The sequence below is a fragment of the Vipera ursinii genome, assembly GCF_947247035.1.
Source record: "Vipera ursinii genome assembly, chromosome: 1".
Taxonomy (NCBI): Eukaryota; Metazoa; Chordata; class Lepidosauria; order Squamata; family Viperidae; genus Vipera; species Vipera ursinii.
In genome coordinates, this window is record NC_139512.1 from 301721342 (window position 1) to 301743797 (window position 22456).

The following is a 22456-nucleotide window of genomic DNA, read 5'->3' on the forward strand; positions in this document are numbered from 1 at the left end:
CTGACACTTTTATCACCATGGTCTATCACACTACTATAGCTAGAAATCCTCTTGCAAACTTCTTTGTGCACCTTACAATCAGCAGAACTTTAGTCTCTCTGTGGCTTCCTCATGAATGGAGCTATAAGCTGGAGAATACCTGAGAATGCTTAAAATTCCTCCTGCACTACTCTCTAGGACAGGGGTGTCAAACTCGCAATGTCACGTGATGTGTTGTGACGTATTGTGACTTTTTTCCATTGCCGGCAATGGGGAGGGCGCAGTTTTGGCATGATGCATCTGGACCGCAGTCCTGATCCAGCCCGCAGTCCTCCCCTAATCTAGGAGTCAAGCAGCATATAAATGTAATAAGTTATGCTTGGTCACAGAGTCAGTCAGATATTTAGACAGGAACTGCTATTTTTGTCTACCTACTGAATCCTTCTCAAGGACTGGGATGAGCAAATGTTGTTGTTTAATTATATTAAAGGTAATTTTGCAGGATGTAGGTCGCTCCAAGTAAAGCTGCCTTTTGCAATTGACAGATTGCAATTATCAATGCTGATAGTGCCCCAGATGTTTTGGGATTGCATCCAAGGTGCCTACTATTATTGACACTATCTTTGCTTTCTTTTGCCGTATTTGTTCTACTTCTATTTGCAGGTCTTTGCATTTTGCTTGTCTTCCATTTATTCTTCCCAGGTATTGCAATACTAGCCAGACAGTAGCCAGACATTGTCTTTCTTACTAACAACTGTTAAATAGGGTGGTGGGTGGGTGTTATGTGTCAGATGTTTGTCTGTTTGAATGTTAAAGTCCCAAAGCACTCTACCTTCTTCATTTTCTACAACTTTGTTTTGGGGTCCCAGGAGTAATGCCTAATCTTATGCCTCTGGAGTGTTTTTCTCACTCAAACAAATGGCATCTTATTCCAACCACTGCTATTATCTTTAAAGTTAAAATTAGCCATTGTGAGCTGGATAAGGGTATGGAACTTATGAACCTGAATAACAAGATCCATGAACAAAGTAATTATAATGTAAGCTATATATACCAGATAAAAGGTTCATCTTTCAGTTTCAATGAAATAAGGTAAATATGGGCACTTTGAACAAACTTGTGGAAGTCACTATTATTTTTCTTCATGTTTCTGTATTTCCAGAGCACAGTTACCTATTCAGCTACTATCCCACAGTATCCACTTGTATGCTGTCAATGCATAATCATGAGTATCTGGCCAAATGGAAAGAAACAGTTCTTGAAAGATTTCCAGCAACCACAAAAGTCTTTCATTTCCCCCCATTTTTGATCCCCACCCTTTTTAAAAAAAATGCTACAATGAGAATCAGTTTGATGTATAGTTGCAAGGATTTGAAAAGCACCATGAGCAATAAGAAGGAGTTCCTAGACTAACCCTATTTTGTGGGGCCACTGAGACTTTCTGTGCTACCAGTTGGAAGAGAGAGTTAATGCTCAATTAATCTTTTACTTCCCTTTTGTCCCTTTTCAAGAAGTTTGCTTTAGCTCAACCTAATTCTAGCACTAAAAGGGACGCGGTGGCTCAGTGGGTTAGGATGCTGAGCTTGTCAATCAGAAGGTCGGCAGTTTGGCAGGTCAAATCCCGAGTGCCGCGTAACAGAGTGAGCGCCTGTTACTCGTCCCAGCTTTTGCCAACCTAGCAGTTCGAAAGCATGTAAAAATGCAAGTAGAAAAATAGGGACCACTACGGTGGGAAGGTAACAGCGTTCTGTGCGCCTTTGGTGTCTAGTCATGCCGGCCACATGACCACGGAGACGTCCTCGGACAAGTGCTGGCTCTTCGGCTTTGAAACAGAGATGAGCACCAGCCCCTAGAGTCGGAAACGACTAGCACGCATGTGCGGGGGAACCTTTACCTTTACCTAATTCTAGCACTAAGTAATTCTAGGACTAAAACCTAACTCTTTTTTTATTAATTACATATATTATGAAGGGCAAGAGATTTTCTTAGTGAGGTTTTTTTAAAAATTTGGATTACAGAGGGAATAAGAGCAAAAAATATGAATAATTAAAAACAGAAGTAATATAGTGGTTATCTCTATCATTACTATCTAGAGATAATCGCTATACTGCTTCTGTTTTTAATTTTGTCATTTTTGGCTACAGTATTGGCAGAGTTGTCGCCATCCATAAAGGGAGTCACACTGCCATAATCAACTCCTTTTTTGCTTCAGTTCCTTGACTATGCTCCTTCCAAGTTTATGGCTTACACAGTTCCAGAACTACAACCCAGCATCTGCTTTGCTTAGCATTTTAGTTTATTTGGCAATATAAAGGCTGGAGAATTGCTTAAGGATCAGTGAGAGACAACAGAAAGTACAGAATTCTGGAGTTGTTTTTTCCCCCTCCTCCCAGGATCTATTCTTTGAGAGATCATTACTTTTGCTTCATGGATTCCTTTGGGTCACCAAATTGAGAAAACTTCATAAAAACAAATAATAACTTTTCTCGCTTAGGTACTGCAGTCGCTCATCTGTAAACAAACAAAACAATAAAAAGCAGTGCTAGAAAAAATTGCAGAATAACTCCACCTATAATAATTAATGTATTGTTTCCCCTTGTTTTTTTTCCCCAGCAATCAGAATAAGGCACCTGTCATTTCAATAACAATAATTTTATGATAGTATTATTGCTATCTTACCAAAAAGGTTCAAACTGTATTTTTAAAGAGTTGCTTGGACTGTATCTTTTTTTTAAAAAAAAACCCATAAAAGACATATGATGCCAGTGCTTAGCATTGAAACAATCTAATGCGTGCTTTCTCAAAAAAAAATCAAGAATAATTGATGAAGTGCTTTATTACAAATGCAGAAAAAGTGGCTTTTTCAGTTAGTCAAATTAGTTGAAGTTTGGATGGAAATGGCAAGCTTTCATTGTTTCTGTTGTTGTTAGTCTGTGATAATTGCTTTTATTGTTCTTTGTATTTGTCCTACTAGATGCAGGATCCATTTGTTTGCTTAGTTTACATAATACATAATAATGCATAATACAACAATGGAATATATTTTACATTTGACTTGTTGCAGAGCCTGGTACTGATTAGGGTGGAGAAGGAGTGATTGGCTAAGATTGCCAAGCTGTCTTCTATGCCTAAGGGAGGACTAGAATCTAGATCTCCCCACTCCTACTGCAGCACTGTAACCACTACATGTTTAGGTTTACCATGTTTAAAATGTTTTCTCCTCAAGCTGATGCCCTCTAGTTGTACTGGACTTCATCTCACCTGGTTCTGAATTAAAATGCACCAGATTGGGAAAACTGCAGTCCAAAATAGAAAAAAAAACAGAACAAAAACCCCAACCCAAAAAGGTTTTAAAATGTGATTTTTAAAATAAATATTTTAGAAATATTAACAAGGGGACTTTGAAAGGGGTTGAATCTGCAACAAGAAATGAAAGCAGAGGCTATGGCTATATCTATATCAAAATGGGAAAGGTGGTAATTTATATGAGGGAGGGTTGTGGGAGGTGTCTAAAAATCAGGATGGCTGTTGTTTCACAATTCAGTTGTGTGGCTTTAGATGATATCTTGACTTTTTGACCATGTGGACTCCCTTGATTTATTCACAATAACAAAATAGTTTTGTTTTATATATGACAATTGCAGCAACAGATTTATATGGGCAGAAGTGGAAAGATATAAATTCCCACAAATAAATACTGGATGGTGAAACTAATGGAACTGGTAGGGATAGCAAAATTGACTATTTTGATGAAAGCCCAAAGATAAAAGTTTATTTGACTCTGTTTCTATATGGAGACCATACACGGACTTCTTGATTGAGAAAGATAAAAATGTGGTTTGGGTTTTAGGGTTTGATAATTAGGTTTCTAATTTATTATTATTATAAAATGTTGGGTATTATTACTAGGTGTATATATTTAATTTAAAGTAAGAGGCTATTTTACTATATATTTGTATCTGTACTGAAGAAAGTTGTAAGTCAATTTTTTGCATACTCTTTTCTTTTTCCTTGTCACATTTTAACTTTTTCTCTCTTTGATTCCTCCTCCCCTTTGTTAATCTTTTGTATTTTATGTAATCTTATTTGTATTTTATCTTTCTTTGAAGCTTAATAAAGTTGGTTAAAAAACAGTAACAAAATAGAAAATAATTCCCATTTTTGCAAGGTGACTGCCACTGTCTTTCTCTTTGAGGGTAAAAATAAGAATGTGATTTAAGGGTCAAAGTCACAGGAGCATCAGACTTATCCAAATATTACCCTTTGCTAGTTCTCTTTAAAACTTGACAACAAAAGTAGCTTGATTTGCCACCGGGAAATCCTAATAGAGAATTATTCTTTAAGAAGTAAAGATAAAGTTAGTTTTAGAGGTGATTTATAGTGAAATGCTGGAGCATCTCTGTGTCATGCAAAACATTCCTTACCCTTTCCAAGACAGATGGATTTTAATTCCAGGTACATGGTGGCCCTCAACAATAATTTCTATTTCTTTGCCACCACTAACCCTCTGGCTAAATGTGTCAAGAGTTTTAGAAATTGTTTTTTCTGAGTTACTGGTGCAATAAACTTTACTTTTAAATTTTTTAGACACTCATAGTTTACCATCAAAACTATATTAAACTTTCAGAGGTAATGCCAGCCAGGTATTTTATGCTACTGAAATTCATGGCAGTAAAAGCCCCCGTGGGAGCTGATTCATTTTAAAAAAAACCTGCAGCACATGTGCCTTTAGAAGCGACTGATCCTCACAATAAGAATATATGCTCTGAGGCCAATTTCTACAAAGCAGATGCCCACCTCTCAGACAAAGTCCCCAATGAAAAAAATATACCACTAATTGCAATGTTTTTCTATAGTTCTTTTAGAAGAAATGCCTCAGAGTGAAAGCCTCGTGGAATACAAGGTTTGTTCAGTCCCCAAGATGGAGAATTGTTAAGATGCATCGCCTGAAGATTCACAGAGAAAAGGTTACTGCAGCTGTTATACATGGCCCTTCTGTCTGTCTGTCTGTCTGTCTGTCTGTCTGTCTCTCTCTCTCACACACACACACACATGGTGTTATCATACAATTATGAAAACCTATCACAGATTATTACTCTAATATTTCTTTGCAAGTCTGAATTTTGGGTTATAGCACGGGTGTCAAACTCGATTGCGTCACGTGACGAATAATGACGTATCATGATGTTTTTGCCTTTGTAGAGTCAGGTTGGGCGTGGGCTGTGTGTGGTGCATCTGGCCCAAGGGCTGCCAGTTTGACACTCCTGGGTTGAAGCCACTCTTCACATAAACCCAAACCTAGCTGGCAATTCTCAAAATGCTTTCCTCAGAATCGTAATCCTATGAAACTCTGCCAATATGAATCTGGAGTTACAATATATTGTTGGAGAATTACAAGTTTTCCAGTGCCTTCCCATTTCTGTGTCTCCTGAATCTCCTGGAATGCTGCTGTATAGTCTTAAAGCTTTCCAAGTAAACACAGATGCTAATATTGTCAGCCACCTGTCTTTTGGGCATTTTTGGCTGTTCCTTTAAATGTCACAAAATAGTTCACTGTATTCCCTTCATCTTGTAAAAGATGGATATTAATCTGGGGGATGTCTAGTTTTGTCCAGTTGCAGCCCAGTTTATTATTTTTTTGTCTTAATTCTGTGGACAATTTTGAATGGTTGCAAATTCCCCGACCACCTTTCCTGCATCAATATTTTTCCTGTCAACTTCCCCAAACACTGTTGGAAGCATCATCCACCACTGTATTACATACTAGTAAATTGTGAATAAATGACTCAAACAAAATCTTGCACTGTGTCATTAATAAGTTAATAGCAAAATTAAAAGCATACTATCAAAAATCTGCAGACTATGAACAATTATGGATATGTAAAGGCTGTCATTTATATTGTGTCAGATTAAGAAAATAGTAAAAAACAACAACAGGGGAGAGGTCAGTTGTTTTATCAATGCTGAGAGAACATGTATACATTTAAGCATCATGACCAGATTCAAGACCACACACACACTCTGCCAGAGAGAAGTTCCCTGAAAATGGGCTCCAGTATAAGTCTGAAAGCTCGGAAGACAAAACCGCTGGTCCAAGTGACCGACCCAGATTGGATCCTTTAAGATTCTTGCTGGACATACTGGACATACTAAAATTATATCATTATAAACTAGACTTTCCTCATGTTCATTTGATCTGACATTGTTTTTGTTATCTGAGGCAATTTTGTATATGTAAAACATTATTACATTTGATAGTATATAAGTATTTTAAGAAAGTAAATATATATGCTCTGCCATGGTATATTAGCACATGCCTCTCCAACTGGTGATTATTTGGATCTAAAAGTATCCACATTTTTAACTTATTTTCACTAGTACTGGAAAGATAGTATGGCCCAGGAGGATACAACTTTTCCAGCATCCATTTTGTCTCCTCTTTGTCCTTGTAGCTTGACACACATACTAGTGACTTGAAATATATGATGCCCAGAGAAAAGTTGATTTTTTTATTCTTTAAAAACTGTACCTAATATCTATTATGCTGCACCCTTCAAAACAAATGGTTCTTTTCATACGCCACAGCTTCACAGTAATTTCTTTCTGGTGATCCAAAATGTCAACATAATCCAATATCACCTTCTTTACTGCAACAACAACAACAACAACAACAACAACTCCAGCTCTTCCTATGGTCTAGTGGCAGAAAATCATTGTATATATATATATATATATATATATATATATATATATATATATACAGTATATATATATATACAGTATATATATATATATATATATGTTTTCGTAGATTCTCGCGGGTGTCTGTATGTGTAGATCTAGAGTCTCGGGTTTCTTCCCGCGTTCCTTTCATCTTCAGAAAGTTGTGGCAACGTTTCGACGAAATCCCATCTGTCATCATCAGGCCGGAGCGTTCCTCCTGCTGCCTCCAGGAGCAGGAGGAATGCTCCGGCCTGATGATGACGGATGGGATTTCGTCGAAATGTCGCCACAACTTTCTGAAGATGAAAGGAACGCGGGAAGAAACCCGAGACTCTAGATCTATCTATCTATCTATCTATCTATCTATCTATCTATCTATCTATCTATCTATATATATATATATATATATATATATATATATATATGGATCTTTGGTTATTCGGGTTTTTCCCTGCGTAGAACTAAAGGTGTAGGGGCGACATTTTGACGGAATCCCATCCGTCATCATCAGGCTGGTGGCTTCTGCTTCCTTCTTCTGGGAGAAGCATGTGGCTGTTTGTTCCTCTTTTTTAAACTGCCAGAGGGGGTGTGTTCTGTGGGTGGAGGTGTGCTCTGATTGGGTGGGGGAGTAAGTGTGTTCTGATTGGGTGGGAGTGTGTTTTGAATGGTGGGTGTGTTCTGATTGGGTGGGGGTGTGTTTTGAGTGGATGGGCTGGTCTCAGCTGCCAGCCTTAGACCTGAGCTGGTGAGTTGTGCTGCTTTTGTTCGGCTTCGTGTTTGTGGTGGTGCCATGTTTTTATAGTGGGTGTCAGTTTGCTTATTGTGTGGTTTGGAGGGGTTTAAAGTGGCTGATGTTGCAGCTGTAGTTAGGTTTCTGTTTTGTGGTTGTGCCTCGTTATCATTGTGGGTTCGGATTTGCTTTTTGAAAACAAATATATATATATATATATATATATATATATATATATATATATATATATATATATATATATATATATATATATATATATACATAAATACACTCACATTTGTCTCCAATCCTTTGAGATCAATGCAAATATTTAGCATACTCTTTATGAAAAGCTGGTTATAAGAATGAATAGAAAAATGTTGAGCAGTCTCCTTTTGCAATTTAAAAGTGAATGAATCAACCACTTGAGTTAATTTGTAATCGTTTTGAAAATGCAATCTGTTGAATGAATTATGTTTCAGAGGTTTACTTCCTGCCCTGCCTTTTTTTAAATAACAGCCCCCAAGGCTTCTTATTGCAATTAACAACAAACACAAATACATATCACAAAACCATCTTGACAGAAGAATAACTTGCAATGAACCATGAGTTTTAAGTAAACCAGAAGTGTTCCAAAAACTATTTGTATCAATTACTCTAGTTTAAATAATCCAAACTTGAATAATGGTTTACAGATCATAGTTAGCCGTGGAGATTTATGTATTTTGGTAGGATTATCTGATCAGGACTGTAAATATCAGGCAGCATTTTTGCAATCCTAATCTGATGATTGTATATTTGAGACTTACAATGCTTTGTGACTTAAGTTTTTTTTATTTGTTAACTATGGTTCATGGATTAGTCAGGCCAAATTTTGTTTATGCAACAAATAAAAACGTTTGGATATCCCAGCTGAGATTTTATAGTTTTGGTGTGCAGGCAACATTTGGTGGTACTTGATCCCTTTGTTTTCTTTTATTTTACCCTGATATTGAAGATGGAAATGTCATTGCTTTGCCTAGATCAGCGTTTCCCAACCTTAGGAACTTGAAGATGCGTGGACTTCAACTCCCAGAATTCCCCAGCCAGCATAGCTGGCTGGGGAATTCTGGGAGTTGAAGTCCACGCATCTTCAAGTTCCTAAGGTTGGGAAACACTGGCCTAGATCAATTCCCTAGAACAAGATGCAGTAATCCATCTGGTATGTGATTAAAGCATACATATTGTGGCCAAATGTATTTTTTTTATTTTAGGAAAGGCACAGCTGTGTAAAGGCACTCTTGGCCACCACACTGGTTAGATGTCCAAGATCTACTGAACCCTTATTTTCGAACTTTAGCTGATATAAAACTCTAGGAACTTTTTTGTAGCTCTTTGTCTGAAATTTCCAAATAGGATTCTGTCATCGGCCTTTTTATTGTCATGGTTGTTCTTGTTGCTGCTGTTGTTGTTTGGTAGTCAGTGTGAAGCTATTAAAGTCCAGTCATCTTAGAATTCCTCTGTAGATGATTTGTGGAGATATTTCCATTCCAAAAATGCATGAGAAAAGTTCTTTGTAAACTTTGATACAAATGGAACAAACATTTAATACATCTAGTCATCTAGTCTTTTAACTCTTATTCAAAACATTTTTATCCATTATAATTTTCTTAAATTCAATCACATTTAAATATCTAAAACATTTCCTTTATCTAAATCATTTCAACTTTTTTATATTACTCATATCAAGAAAGAAAATAAAAGCATACTATATTATTTAGGGAATTCATCCCTCTTAGAATGACATATATATTCCAAATCTTTTCTATTTCTTTTACCATATTCAAACAAATGTTTCTTTTTAAAGTATTCTCTCTGGTAAGTCCCATCGTCTATTTTCTTGGTTTCCACTTTAGTCTTTTTCCTTTGCCCAGTATCTTTCTTAATCAATGTCTTTTGCTGAATTCAAAAGGTTTTTTCCATATGTTCGTAAATGTTACTGTAGATATAAAAAGTAAATCAGGTGAAGTGTCTTTGTACGGGGTTTCTGCCTTTCCATGTCTGTTGAAAATCTTTTTCTTTTTCTTTCTCTCCACTTCTCTTATCATTTCCTTTCTCTCAGATGTTCCTAACAACTCTACAGTCTATTTTATCCAATCTGTTTTCTTGTCCTCAGATTTATTTTGGAGTCTTAAGGGATACGTTGTTTTTTTCCAATTCTTGTTTCACCCCCACTAGGATTAAATCATGTTTCCTTGTTTGTTAAGTTCCATCTTTAAGTCTCTATTCTCAATTCTATATCCATTTATCTGTTTTATCTGCTCCTTCTGTGTCGTTGTTGGGAAAACAACTTTTTAATTCACTGCTTGTGTTCCTTCAAATTTTTTGGGGGGTGGGGCGATTTTGTGGTGGGGAAAAAAATTGATAAATACCATGGATTTTCCTCTCTGAAAATTCCCTGCACCACCTACAAATGAAATTACTTCCTTCAGACTCCTCTGATTTAGTCTTAATCTTTCCATATTAATTCTTCCCTACAGCATCCATGCTACAGTCTCATGAAACCTTCACCCCAAGAGAAAAAGGTAAAAATGCATACATTCCCAAGCCCCATATAAAGCAAGCTGAGGATCATAACTTGGGTATTCAATGTCAATATTGCTAAACTGTTTTGAAGAATATTTCTTAAGGGTGTATTTAAAATGACCTCCATCTAATTCAGGGGTGTCAAACTGCCAGCCCGCAGGCCGGGCGTGTCATCGGGAAGCCACACTCACCCCATTGCTGGCAATGATGAAAAAGCTCCAATACATTGCACGACATCACGTGACGTCGTGAGTTTGACATGTCTGATGTAATTGTATACACTTCATCCACTGAAGCATCTGTGGCACCAACTACTCCCTTTGCCCTTCAGATGTAAAACTCTATATGATAAAAATCAACATTTTTTTTCAACTTCTATGGAAGAAAATGAACTGTGCAGTTCACACAACTATAACATATTTTAGTAATTATGCCATAGGAGAGGCTGCATAACTGAAGTGCAAATAAATTAGTTTTTTGTAATACATCCTTATTGCTTGGTTGCTTTTCAGTTTCACCTTCTTCAAACCCCTTTTCTCCTTTTATATATAAGCCTGATTACACTTGATTTCATAAAGTGAGCTTTATTAGAAATGAAATTGTACTCCATGAAATCAAGAGGGAGGAAAATGTCAGAATAATGCTAAATGAAACCATTATTCCCAGAGTGTTTTCAAGCTTAGATAAAATGTGATAATCTAAGGTAATTAATACTTCATTCTGATATTTATAAGTGGAGGACTGGAATTAAACAAATATGTCCATGTATCAAGCTAAGCTATGGTTTATTTTAATCAGGTTTTTTCAAATATAAGTAGTCCTCAAGATATAACTATTCATTTAGTGATTGTTTGAAGTTACAACAGCACTGAAAAAGTGGCTTATGACTATGCTTCATGCTTACGACCATTGCAGCATCCCCATGGTCACATGATCAAAATTCAAATGCTTGGCAACTGGCATATGACAATTGTAGTGTCCTGGGGTCATGTGATCACTTTTTACAACCTTCTGACAAGCAAACTCAATGGGAAAGGGAGATTCACTTTACAACTTTACATGTTACTAACTTAACAACTGCAATGATTTTCTTAACAATTGTGGCAAGAAAGGTTCTAAAAGGTAACAAAAATCACTTAGCAACTGTCTTGCTTAGCAGTGGAAATTTTGGTCTCAATTGTGGTGGTAAGTCAAAAACTATCTGTAGACTACAATATCATATTAACTTAAAACCAGTCTACTTATGTTATGGCTCAGCTTAGTCTATGAACCTATTTTCTCCTTTGTCCTCATGATTCTGGCTTCATGTTATTCCCAACTTAAACCCAAGGTTAATTTTAAGACTGTATAGCTAAATGAAATTACAGAAGTGTTTTCCTACTTATTCCACCAACATTTTTGCTTTAGAATCAGCTGGCTTCACTAACTATTCTGTTGGCTTTGCAGTCAACCCCTTGAAAATAAGTTTAACCCAAATGTTCTGTACCAGCCTGCTACCGGCCCTGCAGCAAAAGGAGGGACAACCCCTTTACAAACGGCAAGAGGCTGGAATAAAGCCTGCCAAATTTATTAACATAAAACAGAGCAAGACAAGACACCAACCATGAAACAGGAGCTATGAAACAGGAACTATCCAAGCGGTTGCCTTCAGCAAACCAGCCCTCCCACACATTCCCCTTAAATACAGTTCAGGGCGTGGCCTCTCTCTGCCTCCTTCCGAGGTGCCCCATTGCCTTCCTCTGTTTACTCCTGATTGACTGCCTCCTGCGTCGGGCGTCCTTGAACAGGGCCAGGTGTGGGTCATCTTCATCCACGCTGTCAGGCTCACACAGCTGGGTCTCCATCGTGACCAGGTGGGAGGGGCCCGGCTGAGGGCTCTGCGGAGCCTCAAGGCCATCATCAGCAAGCTCTTCAACACCCCCCTCTCCTCCTCTGAGTCGTCCGACCCAACTGCCGAACCCACAGGCTGACCCTGAATCACAACACCAACACCTAGTGCCATTTTATGCTGATGGAAGCATAACCTTTCTCCTTCAGTCTCTGGGCCCTGACTTCTAGAGCCATTTTGCTTTGGGCAAATGTTGGGGGGGGGGGTTGGTTCTAAGAATATTTTGACAGGTGATTAAACCTGCCAATCTACTCACCTATCAAAATTTGCCTTCTCCATCTGCATCTGCTTTAAGGAGACTGGTTGGTGGATGTTTTCCTTCCAGGTTGTGTCATTCAGTAAAATGGAATGGCTCTTTTTTGGACATAGATTGACTATTCTATGTTCAGAAAAAGTCTGCAAAGTGTTTAGTGCTAATCCACAGAAGCATTATTCCAAAACACTGTTCAAAAGGAGCTGGAATAAAAGCTGACAAATGCTGGGAGAGTTGTGATTTACCATGTAATCACAGCACAAGTAGGACAGCATGGCAGATGAAAGTCATGGAAAAAAGAGCTCAAGCTGAGTGGGAGTTCTAAAGAAAGAGATTAGAGATAATTCCAATGGTGGGGTGGAGAGAAGGACGAAGAAGATGACAATGTGGCTACACAAAACGTTAGTGCAGATCTGACTACCAGAAAAAAAAAAGAATCTTTATGTGCAGAAGATGCAAAATCAGTCTGGTCACAAAAGAATATCACAAACAGGTAGCCTAGAACTGTACAGCTGGTGTTTGGAAAATGAAAAATTAGAATAAGCTAGAGTTAGGAAAGAAAGCAGAAAGTAACAAAATAATTTCTTATCTTCAAAATAAAGGGAAAATAACAGAATCAGTCAGCATGCCAGCTGCTCAGTAACAATGAAAGATGCTAAGAGGTAATAAAGAAAATACAGAACAACTTACTCTTATTTAGTTAAAATTTAGTTAAATTTTCCCAACCAAAAAAAAAAGTTCTGTTAGGAAATTGTGAATAACAGGATGAAAGGACATGACTGAAATTTCAATTGACAGAACACATAAGTGACTTCTGATGTCCAGGACCAGATTAATTGCTTCCTAGGTTCAGTTCCTTAGTTCCTGGCTGATTTCTTATGTGATCCCTTTGAGAAATTATGAAAAATCTGAGAACTGCCAGGGGATTGAGTATAAACAAATGCCCCTATTCTCGAGATGGAGAAAAGGAAAATCCAGTAAATTATAGTCTGGTCTGACACTGATACTTATTAAGATTCTAGAGAACATTGTAAATTGATCAGTTTGTAAGCAATATGGTAATGGTTTTCAAAGTCAAACCTTACCAGATTAATCTTATGTCTTATTGGGGTTTTTTGATACACTATTGGTCATCTGAAGAAAGCCTGTTAAGCATTATGCTGGTTGGGGAATTCGTTTGGAGACCTCTAATTTAGGTAATATCCCAGAAAACATGAATACATATCCCAAACTCAAATTTTAACAAAGTATAAAAAATAAAGTCGACTTAATAGAATGAAATATAACAGACAAATGCTAACTTCTTAGGCCAGAAGGACTTTGCAAATAAAAATCAAACAATTGAGTTGATAATGATAGTCATGAACAAGAAATAATAGCTGATTGCAACCTGAATATGAGCTACAACTTACATGATATGACAATACTATTCAAATTCTCCAAAGACAGTCAGAAAGAAAAAAAGTCAAGACTTATTTTCTCTTGTTCAAAGGGGAGAACATGGAATAAAGGATTCCAATTATAGGAAGGCAGATTCCAACTGAATGTAAAGAATTTTATTTCTAACAGTAAGAAAAGATCAATAATGAAATGATTTTCCAAAGAGATGGTGGGTTCTTCATTAGTTACTACAGTGCATTCAGAAAGTATTCAGACCCTCTTCACTTTTGTCAATTTTGTTATGATGCAGTCTAACTCTACAGTTGTTCAAATTCATTTTTTCTCATTAATCTACACTCAGTACCCCATAATGACAATTTGAAAACAGAATTTTATAAATGTCTGCAAATTTATTAAAAAGAAGAAAAAAACTGAAACATCACATTTGCACAAGTATTCAGACCCTTCATTCAGTACTTTATTGAAGCACCTTTGGCAGCAATTACAGCCTTGAGTCTTTTTGAGTATGAAGCGACAAAACTTTGCACACCTGGATTGGGGGATTTTCTGCCATTCTTCCTTGCAAATCCTCTCAAGCTCAGTCAGGTTGAATGGTGACCATTGGTGGACAGCCATTTTCAGGTCCCTCCAGAGAAGTTCAATAGGGTTCAAGTCAGGGTTCTGGCTGGGCCACTCTAGGACAGTCATGGAGTTGTCCCTAAGCCACTCCTGTGTTGTCTTGGGTGGGTGCTTAGGATCATTGTCATGTTGGAAAGTGAACCTTTGGCCCAGTCTGAGGTCCTAAGTGCTGTGGAACAGGTTTTCATTGAGGATATCACTGTACTTTGTTCCCTTAATCCTGACAAGTCTCCCAGTCCCTGCTACTGAAAAATAGCCTCACAGCACGAAGCTGCCACCACCGTGCTTCACTGCTGGGATGGTATTGGGCAGGTGATGAGCAGTTCCTGGTTTCCTCCAGACTTGAGGCCCAAATGTTCAATCTTGATTTCATTAGACCAGAGAATCTTGTTCCTCACAGTCTGAGAGTCCTTCAGGTGCTTTTTTGCAAACTCCAAGTGGGCTTTCATGTGTTTTGTGCTGAGGCTTCTGTGTAGCCACTATGCAAGAAAGCCCAGATTGGTGGAGGGCTGCAGTGATGGTTGTCCTTCTGGAATTCTGTCCGATCTACACACAGGATCTCTGGAGCTTAGTTAGTGACCAGAGAGGTTTTGGTCACCTCTTTTACTAAGGCCCTTCTCCCCCAATTGCACAGTTTGACTGGGTTACCAGCTCTTGGAAAAGTCCTGGTTAGGCCAAACCTCTTTCATTTGAGAATTATGGAGGCCACTGTGCTCTTAGGAACCTTCAGTGCAGCAGAAACTTTGTTGTAGCCTTCCTCAGATCCGTGCCTTGCAGTAATCCTGTCTCTGAGATCTGTAGGCAGTTCCTTTGACCTCATGGCTTTTACTCTGCTACAGTATGCATTATCAGCTGTGGGGCCTATAGAAAGGTGTCTGCCTTTCCAAATCATGCCCAATCAATTTAATTTACCACAGGTGGACTTCAATTAGGATGTAGAAACATGTCAGCAATGATAAAGAGAAATGGGAGACACCAGAGCCAAATTTCACATGTTTCTGAATGCACTGTGTATTTGAATTATTGCCTTGAGCAGATTGTTGGACTAGATGGCCTATGTGGGTTCTTCCAACTCTATAATTCTACAAAACGAACATTACTTGGTGCAACAAACTGAGTATGGCTAGTTCCTGATTTGAAAATGTACAAGAATAAGATCTTGAGTGCCATGATTAAGATGGTAGACTAGGACTAGTGACTGGAGTTGTGGCAGAAAGGTGTGACATACATCTATCAAATAAAGAACCTTAGATATACCCAAGTTAATTCTGTGACACAACTATGTAGAAGACAGAAGACTAAGACTAAGACTAAACATAGTAAAAGTTATCTGGCTTCTCTTCTCCTGAATATGTAAATTACCTATTGGAATCTATCTAACATCTTACCTACTGATCCATAGAATTCAGTCAATTATCACATTAAACTAAGGTTTGTTGGATAAACCATTAGGAGTCTGGCTTCACAGTTTACACTAAGTCATAAAGTTTAGGTTAAAAACTGCATGTTTTAAAAAAAACAACAGCAACAGTATTTTAAGATTTTCTTTGGAGTTGTTCCAGTTTCAAATCTATTTATCTGAAATCTGATATATGTCTTCCCAAGATGATATTCCCTTTGCACAATGATGTTAAAGCTCAGGAATGCTTTTCCCAGAATTAAGCCATATTATTATTATCCATTTACCACTCTAAACCTAGAAAAGCTTTTATGCACATGCATGTGTATACGTATATGCATATGTATCCCCAGGTGAATGGAATTCTGCCTGAGTTGCTCCATTTGGTATGTTGTGCTACTACTGCCTTTTTATGCATGCTTTGAGTGACTGTCTCCAAATGTACTTAACTTATTAATTCTTTATATTACAGTAATATTTATGTTGCAATATTTTATCTTGCTATTTTAATATTATTTGATGTTATTGTTAGCTACATTATGAAGGTTTTTTTGTTTGCTAGAGCAGGGGTGTCAAACTCAATTTCATTGAGGGCCACGTCAGCATTGTGGTTGCCCTCAGGGGGCCGGATGGGTGTGGCCTTGGTGGGCATGGCCTACTGGGTGGGCATGGCCAGCTCTACATCGTTCGCATCAAGGCTGCCTATGGGGGCCTGGGCAGGAGTGGAACAGATCTGAGGGTCTCTGGCAGGAGGAGGGTCTCTGGGCCAGGGCCAAGGCAGTGGGGACCATTCCCTCACTGTTTCCAGGATGGCTTCGCGGGCCACATGAAACCACTTTGCGGGCCAGATTTGGCCCCTGGGCCTTGTGTTTGACATGTCTGTGCTAGAGGAATTAAATTATTTAAATAATGGCTAGTGGATAGATTAAATTAACCAATCCTTACATTTTTGCACAAGAAAATGAAATTGGACAGTACATGCAAAATATGATTCATGAAATATTTTCCATATATAACAAGAAATGTTAAGGCTACAGTTTTAGACATATTTACTTCAGTCTAAGCTTGATAGCTCTCAGCAGGAGCACACTGTTTGAATGGAAGAAAATAACCATAGTGACAAAGGAGGAAACTGTTGTATTATTTTGCAGCCCTTACTAAGTCTGAAAATTGGGATGTTTTGAATTAATTGAACTGTTTGATAGCATTGTCCAGGAGACCAATTCAAACTAAATTGCTATTGCAGAGGTGAGGATTCCCAGTGATGCTGAGCAAGGATGTAAATATCAAATTAGGTTTGCATTTATGGGCAAGTAATACCTCTCTGTAAATAAAGTAACCCTTTAATAGTGAAAATATTTTTTTCAGAGAAGAGCTAGAACCTATCTATTATGTATCTCAGACCTTTTTGAAACACTATTCTGGATATAGGCTACTGTTTTGTGAAATACATCTTTTAGAATGGTAATAATTAATTACTATATAAACTTTTGATAAAAAAGAGATTTTTCTAGAAGACAGAAGCTAATACTACCTAGCTTTGAAACAATGAAAATATGTACATTATAAATAAAATAGATTTTATAGAGCTATTATTTCTCATTAAAAATTTTCCAAACCCCATATTTTATTGCTAATAGAAGTCTGAACTGAGCCAAATTACTTGAAAACTGCACTTCTAATAGAACTAAACACTATTATTATGGATTATTTGCTTTGATGTATTGGAAACAGTTTGTATACCTAGTCATTACATTGTGTGCTCCAATTGTAATTAAACTTACTTCCATTTTGCCAGTTGGCTCTTTAAAGGAAGTACACAATTTTATCCACTATTAAGTATTATTTAAAAAGGCAACTGCAAAAAGTTGTATATGCATGAACATATATGCTTATCTATGTCATCTCACCTTCAGAACTATCCTAGAATTCAAAAACTTCGCTCCCAATAAATCTGGATGACATCAGGTATGGGGAAGAAAGTGAATATATTTTGTTTGTTTATTGAATTTATATGTTACCCATTTCCCCAACAGTTAGGTAAAGGTAAAGGTAAAGGTTCCCCCGCACATGCGTGCTAGTCATTTCCGACTCTAGGGGCTGGTGCTCATCTCCGTTTCAAAGCCGAAGAGCCAGCGCTTGCCCGAGGACATCTCCATGGTCATGTGGCTGGCATGACTAGACGCCAAAGGCGCACGGAACACTGTTACCTTCCCACCGTAGTGGTCCCTATTTTTCTACTTGCATTTTTACATGCTTTAGAACTGCTAGGTTGGCAGAAGCTGGGACGAGTAACAGGCGCTCACTCTGTTATGCAGCACTCGGGATTCGACCCACCAAACTGCTGACCTTCTGATCGACAAGCTCAGCGTCCTAACCCACTGAGCCACCGCGTCCCTCCCCAACAGTTAGTATAGTATAATTAAAGGATCCCCATACAAGGATTTACACTTTGATGCAGTTTGAGTTCTGAAAGCCACGATCAACCTAAGTGTGCTAAGAAAAAAGAAAGCAAGATGCTATTTTGCTGATCTTCTTGAAGCCAAACTCTGTTTTCCAATCTTCATCAGAATAGAAGGTTCCTGAGTAGTTCCTGTGTCAGTGCCTGGATTGCACATTGTCCTTTTAAGAGTGAAGAGATTACTGGGATGCTGGGTGGGGGCAAGATAAACATCTACTTAAATTTTTTAATAGATTCCTTTTAGTTTTTTTCATGTATAGCCTGAATATCTTTCTGATATCTGTAATTTTCTTTCTTATCTCAGATTCTGGGTTTAGAATGTGTTTTTTGTAGCTTAATGTATTATGGAAACCAAGCCACTTTCATTTGGAGATTGTGATACATGACTTAGGCTATGGGAATCGAGCATTATTGCTTGGTTAGTAAATTTGCTTAACAACAACATGAGATTGTATACTGACTGCATTTTGGGTGAATTTACCCTGATATAACAAAGCCTCAGCCAATCACTCTTAGGAATTTAGAATAACCATCAATCAAAATTTCCTTATAAAATAGTTTCAGGGAGATCTTATGGAGCTATTGTATCATTTTATTTATACTATTTTTTAAAGGACCACAGCACAAGATAATAGTCTTAGGAGGACCTATTTTCAACACATGTCTATATAATAGCTATATTTCTTTCTCTCCTTTAGAGAAGCAGAAACTATAGTCTGTGAAAGACAATAGTCTATTCTATGAAAAAGAATCTTATATAAATGTTCCTGATCTGTTCTTAAACTGATATTTTAGACTATATATCCCACCATTTCCAATCAACAATACTTTTGTTGAGAATGATTGTGGGCAGTAGATATTGGGGGAAAGGGGCAGGAAAGCACCAGGATAGGGAGGATGGAACTGTATAATATTTAATATAAACATTTGTTTTTCGTCTTCTTGTCGAAGGAGTAAATCAAAAACTCCTTATCAGAAGTCGATGAACCGTGGTTTATTTGACGCATGGTGCATTCCAGGTAAAATAAAGAAAACCCGAAACATATTATACTGTAAAAAATAACTGCAGAGAGCAGACTGCAACATGCTTGCTGACAAACACATAAAAACGCAGTGACACTTCTGTTATATTTGTACTCATTCTTCATTAATATATTAAGTGGTAAGTGATTAGGCTATAAAGGTAAAGGTTTCCCTGTCCAGTTGTGTCTGAATTTAGGAGATGGTGCTCATCTCTGTTTCTTAGCCAAGGAAGCCAATGTTGTCCGAAGACATTTGCATGGTCAAGTGGAGGCATTAATATATGCCGGGGTACATGGAATACTATTGTCTTCCTGCCGAAGTGGTAACTATTTATCTACTCACATATGCATGCTTTCAAACTGCTAGGTGGGTAGGAACTGGGGCAGATAACAGGAAATCACCCTTTCACATGGCACTTGAACCTGGTCTATTGACTTTTGATCCGACAAGCCCAATGTCTTTAACCGCTGAGCCATCATGTCCCAACAATTATGCTATAGAGTTATGCATACAGGTAGTCTTTGAGTTACAATGGCAATTGGGACTGGAATTTCCATTGCTAAGCAATGAGGTCATAAAGTGCAATGTCACATAACTGCAATGGAAAGTAAGGACCTCATCACAACTTCCTGCCAACTTCCAACAACAAAAGTCATTGGGAAAGTAAGCAAAAAGTTACAAGTCCTTTGGGGTTCACAAGCATGTCAGCAGGCAAGTAAATGCCTGGTGAGAGGTGGGAAAGGGAGCAAGGGTTTGTGCAGGTGGTCTGGGAGCCACAGTGTGAGTTCACCAGGACTTGGGGTGGCTGCAATGGTGGGGAATGGTGTTTGTGTGGCAAGAGAGGCCCAGTATAAGTGCTGTGAGGTTTAGGAAGAACACGTTTATTTTATTTTATTTTTTTTTATTTTAATTCCATTTATATCCCACCCTTCTCCAAAGACTCAGGAAGGCTTACAAGCTTAGTAGTAGCCTTCATTCTATGTATATGCCTGCTTATTAGGGCTTTCACACACACCCCAAGCAGCATTATTACAAAGTCAGCTTAATTGCCCCCAACAATCTGGGTCCTCATTTTACCTACCTCGGAAGGATGGAAGGCTGAGTCAACCTTGAGCCTGGTGGGATGCGAACCTGCACTAATTGCAGGCAGCTGGTGTTACTTAAGGAGGCATTAGCCCACTGCTCCACCAAGGCTCTTGAGGCTACATGAGAAGCCCAGTGGGAGCAAAGAGAAGCTGGGGAGGGTGTGAGGCTACATGGGAAAGTCTTTGGGAAGGTTGTAAATTGGGATCATATGTTCATGAGAAGTTGCAACTGTTGTGTGAACCAGATGGCAAATGCCCAGATTGTGATCATATGACTGCAGGGGTGCTTGGATGGCCAGAATTTTGAGGCTCTCTCGTAAGCAACACTCATACAGCAGGTGGTAATTTTGAATGGTCACTGAACAAGTGGTTGTTAACCGAGGACCACTGGTATCAACTATTTCATCATTTGTCTTGTTTTCTGGTCAGCGTAGGTAGAGGGATATTTCTGGAGTTGGGTTTGACTATCTTGATTATCAGTTCAAAATACCCTGGATATAGAGATCACTACCCAGAGGGACACAGATATTATCACTATCTTTGTTTTTCTTGCTGCTTTGGAAAATACACACTTTGCATTTTCATCAACATTAGGAAGTATTAACTCTTAAGGCCTCTAGCTCTAACCTCTACAGTTTCCAAGCAAACAGAGTCAAGACTGGCTTTGTCTTCCAGAAGGAAAGATCAGTATTGCTGAATAAAATATCTTATAGACAACACCTTTTTCTGCACTTACTCTGTTCAAGGTTTCGTAAGTTCTCAGCTTGTTTCTCAGTATTCAAATGCTCAGATGATAATTCAGGAGGTTTTGAACTAGCGCTAATATATTTGGATTAATATATACTGTGGTGCTTAAAATGTTCTGAATCCTTTTTAATTTTCAATGTTTCTGTGTAAATATGACCAAAAATGTGATCTGTTCTTCCCACAGGCTTGAAAACTAGATAAGAACACAGTTAATCAAATGCCTCAAAAACATTGTACTTATTGATTTATTGAGCAAAATTATCCAAAACTATATATTTTAGGTGGCAAAAGTATATGAACCTTTAATTGAATCATTTGAAGGAGAAATTTTTCAATCAATGGGATGAGCATCAGGTGTTGATGATCCTGCCTTATTTCAAGAACAAAATTCTGGATTTTCAGTATCAAATTTTGATGTTCATAAGACAGTTATGTGGAAGTGTCCCATGGCTCAAAGAAAGATGATTTCTGAGTGTCTCTGAAAAACAACTGTTGATGTTCACCAGGCTAGAAAAGGTTACAAAGCTATTTCCCAAAAGTCTGGACACCACTAGTTCATTGTCAAGCAGATCAACACCATTGTCAAGCAATCCAACACCATTGTTATCCTCCCCGAGAGTGGTGAAACAACTAAGATCACACTAAAAGCAAAATACATAAAGCTTTAGGCAGTCTCAAAGAACCCTAGGATAACAGAGTAATAAAGTTCCCAATTATAGGGATGGAGGAAAAGCTGGATATTGATTCAGTATTGTGTCAAGGGAAAGATGCATTGGGAAATGGAGACTTTGGGACATAATCATGTTTGCATTTGTCAGCTAGGAGAATTAGCTTTCCAGAATATGTGTGTTATGTATGCAGGCATCTGCATAGCAACAGCCATCAGGGGGCGTTGGCCTGTACAGTTTTGGCGGGAAACCTAGGGCCAACCCCATTGGCTGTTAGCTTACCTGGCCAGGTATATAAGGAGGCCAGGTAGCCCTCATTCCTCAGTTCACTTCCCCTTCCAATAAAGAGCTGAACTCACACACCGGCTGGCATCTTTCTTGCGTCGGACCCACTACACAATAGTGGCGACGAAGGTGGGATTGCTGCCGACCAAGAGCTGAAGTCACTGGGGAAACGCTCCGCGAGCTGAAGGGAAAGGCATTTTTCCTTCTTCCCCCCACGACCGCCAGCTGAACCGGCAACGCCAAGCGCCACATCCACGACCAACTGCCGCCATGGCTAGAGCCGGACAACCCCACGAATTCGAGACCCGCCGCCCCGAAACCTGGACCCGTTACCTGGCTCATGTTGAACTATACATGCGGTTCAATCAGATATCGGAGGACGGTGCAAAGGCGGCCGCCCTGCTCTGCCTTGGGGGACCAGTGCTGCTGGAAGTCACCGCAAACCTGTTCCACCAGGAGGCCATCAACACCGTCGCGTACCGAGACCTCGTGGCCAGGCTCAACGCACAATTCAGGCCCCGGCACTCCAAGGTGGCCGCACGGTCACAATTCGAGAAAACGGACCAGCACCCCGACGAGACTGGCGCCGACTTCCTCGCCACCCTACGGGAAGCTGCCGTCGCTTGCAGGT

General features: G+C 38.6%; 1 protein-coding gene across 1 annotated transcript in view; it reads right to left on the reverse strand.

The window, feature by feature from the left end:
* The window catches only part of ALK (ALK receptor tyrosine kinase), a gene marked incomplete at both ends in the record, with an annotated part of 722117 nt that overhangs the window by 232253 nt on the left and 467408 nt on the right, over positions 1–22456 (reverse strand). The window lies entirely within an intron of this gene.